Source organism: Callorhinus ursinus, unplaced genomic scaffold (assembly GCF_003265705.2).
Source record: "Callorhinus ursinus isolate GAN/ISIS: 27379988/994484 unplaced genomic scaffold, GSC_fseal_2.0 scaffold5, whole genome shotgun sequence".
Taxonomy (NCBI): Eukaryota; Metazoa; Chordata; class Mammalia; order Carnivora; family Otariidae; genus Callorhinus; species Callorhinus ursinus.
The window spans coordinates 47,293,788-47,308,984 of record NW_027397067.1 but is presented as its reverse complement, the minus strand read 5'-3'; the positions used below and the strand labels follow the sequence as shown (position 1 = coordinate 47,308,984).

General features: G+C 41.6%; 1 protein-coding gene and 1 long non-coding RNA gene across 3 annotated transcripts in view; one reads left to right on the top strand and one right to left on the bottom strand.

Annotated features, from left to right (window-relative positions):
- The window catches only part of ZNF706 (zinc finger protein 706), a 46,958-nt gene that overhangs the window by 12,455 nt on the left and 19,306 nt on the right, over nt 1-15,197 (top strand). The window lies entirely within an intron of this gene.
- Nucleotides 1-15,197, bottom strand: part of LOC141372822 (uncharacterized) — a 37,313-nt gene that overhangs the window by 10,443 nt on the left and 11,673 nt on the right. The window contains exons 4-5 of one of the 2 annotated variants that reach the window (XR_012378281.1): nt 3,301-3,383; nt 2,711-2,757 (exon numbers count right to left, since the gene is read on the bottom strand). This is a non-coding gene — a long non-coding RNA (uncharacterized lncRNA). Of the gene's footprint in view, nt 1-2,710; nt 2,758-3,300; nt 3,384-13,211; nt 13,417-13,520; nt 13,680-15,197 lie in introns of those variants that run through there. The other variant, XR_012378282.1, reaches the window with a different exon arrangement.

The window sequence follows — 15,197 nt, the reverse complement described above, 5'->3', positions numbered from 1 at the left end:
GGAGCACAGAGTGGGACCACTTTACCCTGAATCATGTAGGAGACAAGTAGGTACTTAAACAAAACGAGGATTCTGTTAGGAAGGAAGAAGGAATAATGGATACTGGTAGACAATCAACAGTGCCCACAATGCATGGCAACAATATATGGAAATCATAGCACAGTTAATATGGTTAGCTGCTGTGGAATTAAACTAATAGTGATAAGCACCTTTCTAAGTAGTCATACATGCAGTGTGAAGTTGGATCCCTACCTCCGACCATATACAAAAATTAACTCAAAATAGATCAAAGACTTACATGTAAGAACTAAAACTATAAAACTCTTAGAAGAAACAAAAAGGTAACTTTTCATGACCTTGGGTGTGGCAACGTTTTCTTAGATATGACACCAAAAACACAAGCAACAAAAGAAAAAATAGATGAGTTGAATTTCATCAAAAATTAAAACTTGTAAATCAAAGGACACCATTAAGTAAGTGAAAAGGCAATCCATAGAATGGGAGAAGTATGTGTAAATCATACATCTGATAAGGGTCTAGTATCCAGAATATATAAAGAACTCTTACAGTTCAACAACAAAAAGACAAACAATCCAATGAAACAAATGAGCAAAAGGTTTTAATAGATATACAAATAGCCAACAAGCACATGGAAAGATGATCCACATCACTGGTCATTGGGAAAATACAAACCCAAACCACAGTGGGATATTACTCCATACCCACTAGGGTGGCTATAATAAGGAAATCAAAAAATAACAAGTGTTAGTGAGGACGCGGAGAAACTGAAACCCTCACAAATTGCTGGTGGGAATGTAAAATGGTTCAGCTGTTATGGAAAACAGTTTGGCAGTTCCTCCAAAAGTTAAACATAGAATTACCATATGACCCAGAAATTCTTCTCCTAAGTATATACCCAAAAGAATTGAAAACAGGTGTTCAAGCAAAAACTTATACACGAACATTCATAACAGCACTATTCACAATAGCCAAAAGTTGGAAACAACTCAAATGTCCATCAGTAGATGCATGGATAAACAAAATGTGGTATAAGCATACAGGGGAATATTATTCAGCCATACAAAGGAAGCGCTGACACATGCCATGACATAGACAAATCCTGAAAACACTATGCTAAGTGAAAAAAGCCAAACACAAAAGGACACATATCTTATGACTCCATTTACATGAAAATTCAGAAGAGGCAAATCCAAAGAGCCAGAAAGCAGATTAGTGGTTGCCAGGGGTTGGGGAAGGGGAAATGGAAAGTGACTGCTTAATGAGTACAGGATTTCCCTGTGGGATCATGAAAATATTCTGGAACTTTATCGTGGCGATAGTTGTACCACACTGTGAATGGACTAAAAGCTACTAAATTGTACACTTAAAAAAAAAAAAAAAAAACGGTTACAATGGTGAATTTATGTGATGTGATTTTTTACCACAACTTAAAGAAAGCAAAAACAAAAATAAAACCTTCCTAAGGTTGCGTGATAGCAATTAAGTCCCAGAGAGGGTACGGCAAGTGAATTATTAGCACAGTGCTGGAAGTCTAAGTCCTGCAACTATTGCAGAGGGTAACCATCACTTAATCCACTAGTTTCAAAGCGTACGAGGCAGGCAGTACCTGACAGAGAGCCAAAGCTTCTACTAGACACAGCTGATAAGGCTGGAAGGTGGGCGGATGTAGCTGTACTTGGTGGCAATACACAAGTGCACTGATTGAAAAACAAGCAAGTAAGGGTGCCTGGGTGGCTCAGTCAGTTAAGCGTCTGCTTTTGGCTCAGGTCATGATCTCCCCATCCTGGGATCCAGCCTCACATTGGGCTTCCTTCTCAGCAGGGGGTCTGCTTCTCTCTCTCTCCCTCCACCCCTCCCACTGCTCATTCTCTCTCTCAAATAAATGAATAAAATCTTAAAAAAAAAAAAAAAGAAAGAAAAGTAGACTACCCTGGAAAAAGGGAGCCACTCAAAATACACCTGGCATTGGATGTCAAAGTGAAAACAGACCTTGAAAATATTCTCATTTTAGAGACTTTAAAAAATGTTTCAGAAATTTCAGGAAAGTTATGACGTGCTTAGGGGAACATAGCTGGTTAGTGAAAGAACCTGGTCCAAGAGAACCCACATGTCCTGCCTGTTTCTACCATACGATCTTCCTAGTCAGAGCAATTCCATAAGCATCTTTCAGAATAGTTGTAACCTGAGTGTTTGTTACGCCAGGGACAACTGTATTTCCCCTTCATGTCCCCTCAAATATATGTACGAAGAGAAACCTGCTAGCTACACTTTGAAAATAGCTCCTGTCTTTGTGCTCTCAATCTTGGTTTGTGTCACACCCAAGTTAGAGAGCTGGCTTATCTGAGACTGCCCCCCTACTTCACCCAGAAACCAGTCACCAAACCTGCCAGTTCTCACTTTGGAACAGGCAGTGAATCTAGATGTTCCTCTGTTCTCATCACCATTCCCTGACCTTTGGCTTGGACTGTTCCATGTACCTCCTAACTGCCCAGGGTTACCCGTGGCTACATCCCACACCAACTCACAAGGCACATGAACTGTAGGTGGGGACTTAGGGAGTTCCAAGCCCTATGACACTTGCTGTGAGTGGGATTGAATCTGGGTGCAGTAGTGTTCTCTTCCTTGGACCTGGTTCCAGATTAACTGTGACCATGAAATTAAGCTGTAAATTAGTTTAAAAGGTTCTCACCTCAGTGATGGCAATGGATGGCAAGACAAAGTCTTGATCATTGATTCCTTCGGACACAAAGAGAAAGATCTTGACTTAGTGGTACAAACACTGGGTTCTCAGGTTTCCTTAGCAACCTGCCATCCTGCCCTCAGGGACAAATTGGAAGCTCCAATTTCCTTCTAGCTTTAAAAATTCTCATTCTCTGAATATCTGTGGTTTTAGAGAGCCTACTCAAGGGGAGTGGTACAAAAGTAAAACTATTAAACTTGACTATTAAACTTGGGCTATTAAAATAGGAGCAGGGACACAGATGGCTGGCTAGGAGGTAATTTGATGGAATTCAGGGAAATGGCAGGCTGTATTTCTCCCATGGACAGAATATGACATCGAGTGTCCAGTGGCGATTCTAAATTAACACAGATTTAAGTTCTGCTCTAGCCCACTCTGTTAACTAAGGCAGGGTCATGAGTACATATTAGTTGAAAGCTTTCTTTTTAAAATAGCTACAAACTATGAATTTCAGGAATTTGGTGGTCATATTTCAGGGAAAATATCATTATCCAGAACTATTTTCTGCCAGTGCATAATGAGCTACGACTGTATTGTACCCTGAGGAGCACCAGCTTTAAGTCCAGACATTCAGATGTTCAAATGAGAGCAGAGGTTCATGTTTGATCTGATCCTGCAGCATCTAGAAGGACAGGGAGAGAAGTAGGAAAACCGTTAAATGGGGTCTGCACTTCCCAGTTCAGGACCTGCAGTGTCACAGGCTGTCCTTCTTCCAGGAACAAAGTGAACTAGATTGCAACCAGTGTTCCTGAGCAAGAGAAACTATGGGTGACCGTTCCCTTTTCTGTAAAATACGTGTGGTTTTAGATCCAGGGAATTGGAATAACATTCACCAATCCCTTCCTTAGGGTCCCTTTGGTTTACTGTTCCTGTTAGTTTCTCTTTTGGTACAAATATCTCCATGAAGAGTTTGGGAGAAACTTGTCCATGTATATCACAGAGAAGCCAAAAAGACAGTCAGGGATCTCACCAGGAGCCCTGGGGAAGTGACAAACCAGGTCGGGACATCTTCCTCTGCTGGAGGCCAAGCCTTGCCTGCAGAAGCCTGGCTGCCCACAGCATTCTCCAGGTCCTCCAGGGGCCCAAGAAGAGCAAGTCACCAAGTTCTGGACAGAAGAGGCATCAGAGAGCTAACAAAGCTCCACCTTCGCTGCCAATGAAAGCTAGGTTAGGGAGCATAGCTCAGGGTCATTGCCCAAACAGGTCGGCTAAACCCAGTCCAAGGTCAGCCTCCACCCAGAAGAAGGTGAAATCTGCAAACACATGTGCAGGTGGCAGCCACTGGCTGGCCCGGAAGGAAAATGTAGGACAAGAACGAATGCTTCCAGTGGAGTATTACTCAGCCATCAAAAAGAATGACATCTTGCCATTTGCAATGACATGGATAGAACCAGAGTGTATTATGCTAAGTGAAATAAGTCAGTCAGAGAAAGACAGATACCATATGGTTTCATTCATATGTGGAATTTAAGAAACACAACTGATGACCACAGAAGAAGGGAAGGAAAAATAAAATAAGAGAAATACAGAGAGGGAGGCAAACCATAAGAGACTCTTAACTCTAGGGAACAAACTGAGGGTTGCTGGCGGGGAGGGGGATGGGGGGGATGGGGCAAGTGGGGGATGGGCATTACGGAGGGCACCTGATATAATGAGCACTGGGTGTTATATGCAACCGATGAATCTCTAAATTCTACCTCTGAAACTAATAATACACATATATGTTACCTAACTTGAATATAAGTAAAATCTGAAAAAAAAAAAAAAAAGAGAAGAAATGCTACTCATCCTTACTGAGGAGCTGTGGGGATTCACTCTGCCCCATCAACAAACTGGACCCATGACCGTCAGCCACCACGCAAGACCTTGCCCACCTGAGACCACAGAGGAAGCAGTGTGGTAAAAGGCTGGCTGTATGGAGGGAAATCTTTCACAGCACCCCTAAAACAAATGAATGTTCATGGTGGCTAGGAAACCCTATTAAACCTACCAGTTTAGAAAATAGGAATATCTCGAATATTGGTCCCCTGCCTGCCAAGCTTTGGGTTCTAAAGGGTGTTCACTGATAAGATCTGCTTTGCCAAGGCCTTGAACCTGAAAGTCTAGCAGGCGGGGTGGTGGCCAGGGACAACAGGTGGCTCCCACACCTGGGGCTCAGTGTGTGCTTGAGGACAGGGTGGCTGGCCCCTCCCCTGCTGCCAGTGTCTGTGGGAGCCTTGAGCCGCCCACATTCTATTAAACACCTCTCAGATGTTCCAGGGACAATGGTCATTTGCCCAGAGCCCCTGTGCTCTCTTCTCCTTCTAGCTTCCTCTGAGAGAAGACCTGGCCTTGAACCTCTCCCAGTTGGCTAGAGACTCGTCCCCCTCAGTCTGGTTCCTGCCAGCTCTTTTCCTGCCTAGATTTCACCTTCCCACACATTGCCTGAATGCTTCTAGGATACCCACAAGACCCTGAGAACTATTGTCGCTGCCCTTCCCTTGTTCCCTCCCTGCCCTCCTCCCTCCTCCTTGGATCAAATAGTAGCTTGAGTGTTGCTGGCACTCAACCCATAGAGGCAAAGAGAACTGGCAGGAAATGGGCAACCCCCTCTCAGTGGGCATTTGCCCAGGATGGCTCCAATGAGATCAATGTAAGAACCTGCCAGGCCCCTTGTGCTAGGTGCCCCTCTCCCTCTGCACTTCTCGGCATCCTCTCATTTTTACTTTCTCCCTCTACTTTCTCTGGCTCACCTCTTTTCTTTGTTCTGCCTTACTGGCTATTTCCCTTCATCTTCCTCTTTCTATCTCTGGGGTGTTACTTTGGGCTTTTTTTCTGCCTCCCCTCCCCTTCACTTCTTCCAGTTTCTTAGCCTCTCCTACATATAATTGTAGTCTGGTTGCCTGGATTTGTACAACAGCCTCCTAAAAATCCCTCAGTGGACGAAGCCTCTACCTCTAATTCTTTCTCCGCTTTAGATAGAGTGACCGCTTCATGTCACTTTCTGATTCAAGACCCTGCACTGCCTTCCCAGTGCCCACAGGACTGAGTCCAAATTCCAATATGGTGGACAGTGCCCTTTGTCACGTGCCTTTCTCCCAAACACTCACATGTTTATTAGTTTAGCAAACAAATCAATTTAGTTATTGAACACCTACCATGAGCAAATACTGTACCAGGAGTTGAAAATAAAATAAATACAAAATAAACACAAAAATATTGACAAATGAAACCATATCTGGGATTTGCTTCAAAATAATCCAAGGAATCTGGGGGCGGGGGAAAGGTATAGAGAGAACACAACTGACCATGAATTGATACTTATTGAAGCTGGGTGATGGATATGGGGCTTTATTACATTATTCTCTCTACCTTGGTGTAGGTTTGAAAATTTTCTGTTAAAAACATAATGGGTAAAGAGAACTGGCAAGTACTTTGGCTTCCCTTTTCTCCCGGCTCTCCATGTGCTCTATGCTCGGGATCCCCAAAGCAGCTTATCATAACATTATTACAATTTACAATTTGTTGTAATTGCTTGCTTAATTGTCTGCCTTTTCTACTAGGCAACAAGTTCTGTGGGCACAGGGCATGTTTCTTCGCTGTCTCCCTATTTTATCCCCAGAGCCCAGCACACACTAGATGCTCAGTAAATACCCACAGAATGAATGGGTAAGATGAAGTCTGTAGGCTCTCCCAGAATAGCTGGCACAAAGATGGCCTCGCTGCAGGGTGTGGCGGGGGGTGGGTGAGGATGAGGAGAGCTATCTTGGCACTGCCTGAGCCTCAGCACCACAGTCAGGCATTTGTACTCTGGGCTAGCGGCTTGGAGGCAGAATCCACTTAGAGTAGTGTCCTAGAAATTTTCTGGACAGAAAAACTTTGAAGCTCATTTTGTAAAGTCTGGATTAATGACCTGGTAATGTTTCTCTAACTTTTCAATAGATTACTAAGTGAGTCAAGAATGACATTTAGTAAAAGTTTCTTCTCAATAATACACCACCTGCATCCTGCCATACTTGAACACAGAGCAGGTAAGTATAAATTGTATGAGATGACATGATGTCTATTTAAGAGAAGTGTCAAGTGCAAGGACACTTCCACTGGTTGGCACGTAGAGCTGGTCATAGATCTGCCTCTCAGAGGAAGGCCTTTCCAGAACACTCTACCTGAAGCAGCCACCCCATCCAGTCTTAAATAGCATCAATCACTATCTACAATCACACATGGTGTACTTATTGGTGGTCTGCCTTAGAGTTTGAGCAACCGATAAACAAGGGCTCTGTCTGGTGTTAACCAATGCTCAGCACAAGGTAGGTATTCAGTGAATGAATGAATGAAACTGGTATTTATTACTGAGCAGGGCTCCTCTGCAATAACAGAAGCAAACTTTTTTGAGAAAGAGAGAGAGGTGGGTGGGGGCGGAGGGGCGGAGGAAGAGAGAGAGATCATGACCTGAGCCAAAATCAAGAGTCAGATGCTCAACCGACTGAGCCACCCAGGTGCCCCCAGAAGCAAACTTTTTAATACAGTTTTTTGTCTCTGCATTCAAGCAAGACCATAAAAGTATTCTTTCAGTAAAGTATACAAAGGTAATAAAACACTGAGTGAATGAAATGAGCAAAACAAAGACCTTTCTTATCCCATGATATCCCTCTGCAACCTGAAGAAGCTCTGAGTAACATAGATGACTTCAGATATAAAATGTCAGCAGTGCCATCCCCTTTTATTTTTTCAGTGGAGTGCTTACATAAGGACTGTCTAACCGGGAACAGCGTGTAGTATTTGCAGAAATGGAACCACCTTTACGAGCCTCTGGGAATTCTTCCACGATAGCATTTTTAATGACTATGTGTTGTTTTGCTGTATGGATTTCCTTATTACTGGGCATTTAAGTTAATCAAAGTTTTCATTATTTTAAGCACTGTTGCTATTAAAATGTTTGTATGAACAGTTACATCTTTGTGCTAAATAATTACTTCTGTGGAAGAAATTCCTTATAAATGAATTGTTAAATTGAAGGATGTAAATATTATCAAAGCTTTCGCTAGTTTTCCTTATTTCCAAGTTCTTGATCTGGGAAGCTGATTAGATCCTTAACTCCACCCTGGGTCTAGAGTCCTGCCCTATGACCCTGCCAGTGGGTGGGTGCTTGGCCCTCATATACAGGCCTCCCAGCTGTCCACCATTTATCATAGGGTATATGTGTCCACCTGGCTCTCTGGCATGGCTCCCTTTCCGGATTCTCTGCCCCACTGCTCCGTCTTCTGGGACAGGCCATTTCTCTGAACCATATTAGACATTGCCAGACCCCTTGCACGGGGTCACCTCTGCCCTAGTCAGGGGCTGCCTTCCCCTACTGCCCTCTCTCCTGTGTGTAAACACATGCAGTAGTCCCTAGCCGTGACAACTGTTACAGTGTCTTGGCTCTTATGGCACATTTCTGGTCATCTCTACAATGTACGTATTGCTGTTTCCTTAGTGGTGTACTCTCAAATGTAACTCTCGATTATAACTTTGTTTCTTTAATAAAACATGATCTTCTTTATGATGATCAACTATGTGGCATGGGTTCTAGCATGCCTTGTGGAAAAATTGCATGACAATGACTAACAACCCATTAAAAGACTAGTGATCCTAATTATCCTAATTATAAAAGAATGATATTTAACCTGTTCAAAAATATTTTTTTATTATGGTAGCACATAATGTGACTTTACCATTTTAACCATTTTTAAATGTACGGTTCAGCAGCATGTGAGTACATCCATAATGTTACATAACCATCACCACCATCTATTTTCTAAACTCTTGCATCATCCCAAACAGAAACTCTATAACCATTAAGCAACAACTTCACATTCCCCTCTCTCCCAGCCCTGGCAACTTCTATTCTACTTTCTGTCTCTGTGGTCTATTCTTGATACCTCGTATAAGCAGAATCAGACCGTGTTTGTCTTTTTGTGTCTGGGTTATTTCACTTAGCATTAATGTTTTCAAGGCTCATCCACGTATCAGAATTTCACTCCTTGGTTATGGCTAACTATTCTGTCATATGTGTATATCACAGCTTGTTTACCCAGTCATCTGCTGACGGACACTTGGGTTGTTTCCACCGTTTGGCTATTGTGACTAATGCTGGTATTATTAAATGACTAACAACTCTAATTACCCTAATTGTAAAACAATGGTATTTAACCTGTTCTTGTGTTCCACCTCTGTTCCAAACATTTCCAATGTAATGGGAAAATAGTGCTTTAAGTAAACTATAAACAAATACTGAACTCTTATTAATGGGTGCATTTCAAGGGAAGTGAACTGATGTCCGCAACTTAATTTACAATTCATTAACGATAACTGTGTATGGAGAGATAGGTATATGCATGATACAACACAAAGCAAGTAAAAATTTTAATGTAGAATCTCTGTGGAGATACACAGTTATGTACTGTAAAATTCTTTCAACTTTCCTGTATGCTTGAAAGCTTTTGTATTTTAAAAACTCCAAAAGAAATTGGAGGCCTTAACCAAGACACTTGCCTAAAGTTATGACCATTCCATTTCTGCAGAGAAATGGACCTAAGGAAAAAATAGTTTAACAATAAACATTTTTAAAGTGTCCTAAAAGAGACCTAGATATCCCTGAAATTTCTATTATTAACCTGTGATGTGTTTTTAAAATGTTTATTTTTATTTTTTTTAAAGATTTATTTATTTATCTGACAGAGAGAGACAAGGAGAGAGGGAACACAGGCAGGGGGAGTGGGAGAGGGAGAAGCAGGCCTCCCACTGAGCAGCGGGGGGGGGCTCCATCCCAGGACCCTGGGATCATGACCTGAGCCAAAGGCAGATGCTTAATGACTGAGCTACCCAGGTGCCCTTTAAAATGTTTATTAACAGTGCCTGTCAATAGTTTGGAAAAGCTCAAATGAGATCAATCATAAAGCATCAACATCAGCTGACCTGTTCAACTCAGGACATTACTACTGCAGTTTTAAGTAAAATCCACCAGGTGGCAGAGGAAAGGAATCACAGAAAATATGCATATTTCTAATTTAAATGAGTATCGTATTACTTCTGTTATTAGAAAAGATCTGCAGACCTTTAACATGGAGCTCACTGTACAGGACATAGAACTAAATGTGTGATTTAAATCTGAATGTCAATCTTTGCCTGAGGATATTTGCTTATACTACATATAAAAAAAAAAAAAAGGTGCTTACTCTGATTTGCCGTGCTTGTTTGCACAATTTCTTTCTTGTAGGAGATTCCCATGTAGTTATCCACTCTCACATTTCACACAATACACCAAGTGCACCATCACTCCCAGTGGGCACGCAGTGGTCCCAGCCTCCTCACTCCCACCAGAACCCAGAAGCCATGGAGCTTCTCAGTGTGTCACCACTGTTAGCAGATTTTTAAAATTCAATTTATTTAAGCTAAAAAAAAACAAAACCCACAAAACAATGCACCAATTTCTCCCACTTCCCTGCTCTCTCCCACCCCCAACTTGGGCAACCACCAATCTGTTCTCTGTGTCTATAAGCTTGGATTTTTTTTTCCCCCAGATTCCACCTATAAGAAAGATCGTACAGTGTTTGTCTTTCTCTGTCTACCTTATTTCACTTAGCATAATACCCTCAAGATTCATCCATGTTGTCACAAATGGCAGGATCTTATTCTTTATTATGCCTGGGTAATATTCCATTGTGTATATATACCACATCTTTATCCATTTATCCATCCATTGATGGACATTTAGGTTGTTTCCATATCTTGGCTTTTGTAAATAATGCTGCAAAATGAACATGGGAATGCACATATCTTTTCAAATCAGTATTTTTGTTTTCTTCTGATAAATACCCAGACGTGAAATTGCTGGATCATATGGTAGTTCTATTTTTAATTTTTTGAGGAATCTCCACACTGCTTTCTACAGTGTACGGTTTCAGAGCTTACATTCAAGTCCTTAATCCATTTTGCGTTAATTTTTGTACATGGCATAAGATGGTGGTCAATTTTCATTCTTTTGCACGTGGTTGTCCAGTTTTCACAATACCATTTATTGAAGAGACTGTCTTTCCCCCACTGTATGTTCTTGACTCCTTTGTTGTAAATTAAAGTTGACTGTAAATATGTGGATTTATTTCTAGGCTCTCTATTCCCTTCCATTGATCTATATGTCTGTTTTTATGCCCATACCACACTGTTTTAATTACTATAGCTTTGTAATATAGTTTGAAATCAGGGAGCGTGATGCCTCCAGCTTTGTTCTTCTTTCTCAAGATTGCTTTGGCTATTCAAGGGTCTTTGATGTTTCCCTACAAACTTTAGGATGGTTCTATTTCTAAATTCCACACCATGGTTAACAGATCTTTATTTTTTTTTAAGGTTTTATTTATTTATCTGAGAGAAAGAGAGCATGAGAGAGAGAAAGAGAGATCACAATCATGGGGGAGGGGTAGAAGGAGAAGCAGACTCACTGCTGAGCAGGGAGCCTGAGGTGGGACTCGATCCCAGGACTCTGGGATCAAGACCTGAGCCAAAGGCAGACATTTAACGACTGAGCCACCTAGGTGCCCCTTAACAGATCTTTAAATACTACTCTTTTACTTTAAGGAAATGCATTAGCTGCTGTAATGACAAATTCAAAGTAGTGGAAGTAAATGGTGTAAAGAGAAAAAGAAAAAACATTCTCTACAATGTAATTACAAAGAGGCTAATAAGTAAGCAGATGAGACATTTTGAGTTATTCACAGAAATCAACATGTTTTATATATACAATCAACCTCATGATTATTTCATTTGAGCAGGCCTTGATTTGTCTTCTATAATTTTCCAGAGGGATTCCTAATTAGTCCTCACACTGAATTAAAACAGTCCCTCTACTTCCCTTCTCTGACACATACTTTGGGATGGCAATGAAGCAGGAATGATTTAAGAAACTTCCAACAGTTGTCTAGCTTATTTTTTGTTTGGAAGGAGAAAGAAGACGAATAAGAAAATAGAAGTCAAATTTGTGGAGTCAGAATTCCTTTTAGCAAATAGATTGATCGTATTTTTAGATAATGGAAAATGACCGTCCATTAGCAGTTCTGCATGTGCATCATGCTACCTGAGCACTCAAGAGATCGTCAGTGTGAAAGAGTCACTGACATGCCATGGCAAGTGTCCAGCAAGAAGGTGCAGAACATCAGTCAACTGCTCTCAGAAACTAACTGCACTGATAACACCCAAACCCTGCTTTAACGTTAAAATCCTATGGCTTACTTGGTTTTGTTGAAAAATACATTGCTTGGCTTTTTTTTTTTAAGCTGACAAACATCATCCTATGGGAACAGAAGATGAGAACTAGAACACAGTTTCAGAGCTGCTTGTTAGTCTCGGTTGGACTTGTCTAGCGAGTCGACTCATCCCTTTCCTAACAAGGCAGCAACCAGATGTATTGGTAGTACTTAAGGATCACACCCTGCTTTAAATGCTTATTCAGCCGCATTTCCAATATTTTGGAATTGCTACTTTCATTCCCATTTCAATACACAGTTACGACCTGAATTTTTAACTCTGCCACCTTCTGATCACAATTCAGGCTAAGCATTTATATTATGGAAAACAACAACAATGCTGTACCAGCCAAAAAATACACTCCAATTACAATAATAATATAACAGCAAAAGAGAGTTTGTCTGACAAAGAACTCAGGATCACCATGTGATAGCAAATTTTATGGAATAGTGCCTTTTATTGAATAGTAAGAAAAACAGGGATTAGAATATATATAGAGAGAATATATATGTTTCCTCAAAAATTTTTGGCTCAAAAACAGGAAAAATTCTCTTCCTATTTCTCTCAATTTCTTTCTCTTTCTTTCCCCCATATTGAATTTCTTCCAAACTGAAAAATTCTTTTAAAAGAAAAGCCAATTTTCGACTTAGTTAAAATTAGGTTTTAATCAATACAACTGTTTTTAACATTGTATACGGTCGTTCTCTCTGGTTAATTGGATTATTTTATAAGCCAGTTAACTACTTGCAGTGAATATAAACTATCAGGCAAAATATTGGCTTCCATTAAGTGTCACAGAGATATTATTATCCCTGGGGAAAAAATGTAGAAACTGAGACACAATTAGGTAGCCTGAGTGGCCCAGCTGATGTAAAAAGGTCACATTTCTTGAACTGAGTGGCGACTCAGACTTTAAGGCTAGTTGACTAGACTTTAAGGCTAAGGGGACAAGGCTTCAGGTCTAATCCCCTGGCGGGCCAGATAATAATACACTATCTTGGTCACAGATTCGAGTGAGCTAAACGTCTGACCTATGTAATGTAAGCCATAGGTCAAAATTTAGATCAGGCACAAGAAGGATCTGTGTGTATCTGCTCATCCCCACTGACAGAAAGACAACTGAAAACACAAGCCGTGCTGAGACCAATCAGGAGTGAAATTAAATACTAAGGTTGACACGTACAGACACATACACCTTGGAAATGTTAACTATGCTAAGGATGCTGAAGTCTCCTGATGACTATGTTGGATGAACCCACACATCATATTGCATTTGTCCCAAATGACACATCATTTGTTTATTAAAGACATCCTTCTTTTATTTGTACTTTAAATTCTGGGCCACTAAAATAGCTCTCTTTAAGGTTAACCAATTCATGTTCTTTGTTGACTTTCTGTAATTATAAGAAAGAAAAAAAGTTAAAACATCAGCTAAATAAAACTATTTGGGTATTTGGGTACTTCAAATCTGCTTTGGAAATAAGTAGGATGTGGGCACCTGGGTGGCTCAGTCGATTAAGTGTCTGACTTTGGCTCAGGTCATGATCCTGGGGTCCTGGGATCGAGCTCCACATCAGGCTCCCTGCTCCTTTAGGAGTCTGCTTCTCCCTCTGCCTGCCGCTCCCTCTGCTTGTGTTCTCTCTCTCTCAAATAAAATCTTTTTAAAAAAAGAAAATAAGAAGGATATAACATATAAATTTCTCATACATCATAGGTAGCAAAGTTATAATCATATTTTAAGAATCCAAATTGTTATCATAAAAGACATCTACTCCAAATCCCTTGTTTTTTGGATTAAGAAACAGGAGCCAGAGGTGATAAGAGATTTCCCTGCACAACCCCCAAGAGCAGCTGGGCATAGTCATGACCACGGGAAGAAGCCCCCTGCCCACGTTAAGCTCTGTGAGTCTGGTGCAGGGTATCCGCGGCTCTGAAGTGGTGGGGTGGGGGTGGGGGGGGAAGAAAGCAAGGTTTAGAATCAGATTTCAATTTGCAATCCTGGCTCTTTTACTTACTTGCTCACTGCCTTCTACCTGTGTGTCAATGAGAAAACTAACCTCTTGGAGTCAGTTTCTTTATCAAAAAATTGGGGATAATCAGAGTTTCGGTGAAGGTCCAATGTGAGGATTAGAGACACAAAGCAGATGCCCAAATTGTAGCTATTGTTATCGATAGGAGGCTTGAAGCAATAATGAATGCAGTTTGATACGAGAAGACAACACTAGGGACCCGGCTTCAGTCAGGCAGGTCCGATGACTAACGGTTCCAAAATACCGAGTAAAGTCGCAATGAGTATCTGTCATTCTCCACCTCTATCCCCTATGCCTGTCACCTTATACTTTAAGATAAAACACTTATTTTGAGAATGTGGCCCAGTCTAGGGGTTGGACGTGTGATCATGAAATACTGAAAGCTCCGTAGCCCACATGGGGACTGAGTTAGAAGTCTGGGTTATTATTTGCAAGGTGTCCTAAACAAGTGAACCAACCCCAGCTACGAGGAACATGGAGGACAGGGAGTTCTCTCCGTTTCCACTATCAACAAAAACTGCATGTCGGTGGCTGTCTCATTTGGACCCATGGGATTTTTTTTTTTAAAGATTTTATTTATTTATTTGAGAGAGAGAATGAGAGCGAGAGTGAGCACATGAGAGGGGGGAGAGTCAGAGGGAGAAGCAGGCTCCCCGCTGAGCAGGGAGCCCGATGCGGGACTCGATCCCGGGACTCCAGGATCATGACCTGAGCCGAAGGCAGTCGCTTAACCAACTGAGCCACCCAGGCGCCCCTGGACCCATGGGATTTTAATTTATGGAAGTAACAGAATGATGATACGGAGAGCTCAGTGCCATTGGAAAAAAAATTTATGACTTACATTGCCACCACACCATGCAGAGTCACGTGCAGGGGTTGGCAGGGGGCGGGGGCGGGGAGCAGCAGGCTGTGGTCAGGAGGCAGAAGCAGAAGCAAGGGGAAAGTCTAGGCCAACGTCTTATTGGGGTTTGGGTGGGAAAGGCAAGGCTGGGCAGGGCAAACATTTTAGGATTAGCCTGTTTGAGTAATTCGGGCAGGTTTGGGGGCTACCAGGTGATCTCTGATTGCCTGGTTCCCGGCCCTGGGAGATATTGTTGTGCTGAGAGTCAGAAAAGGAGAGTGTTGGGGGGACAGAGGGACAAATG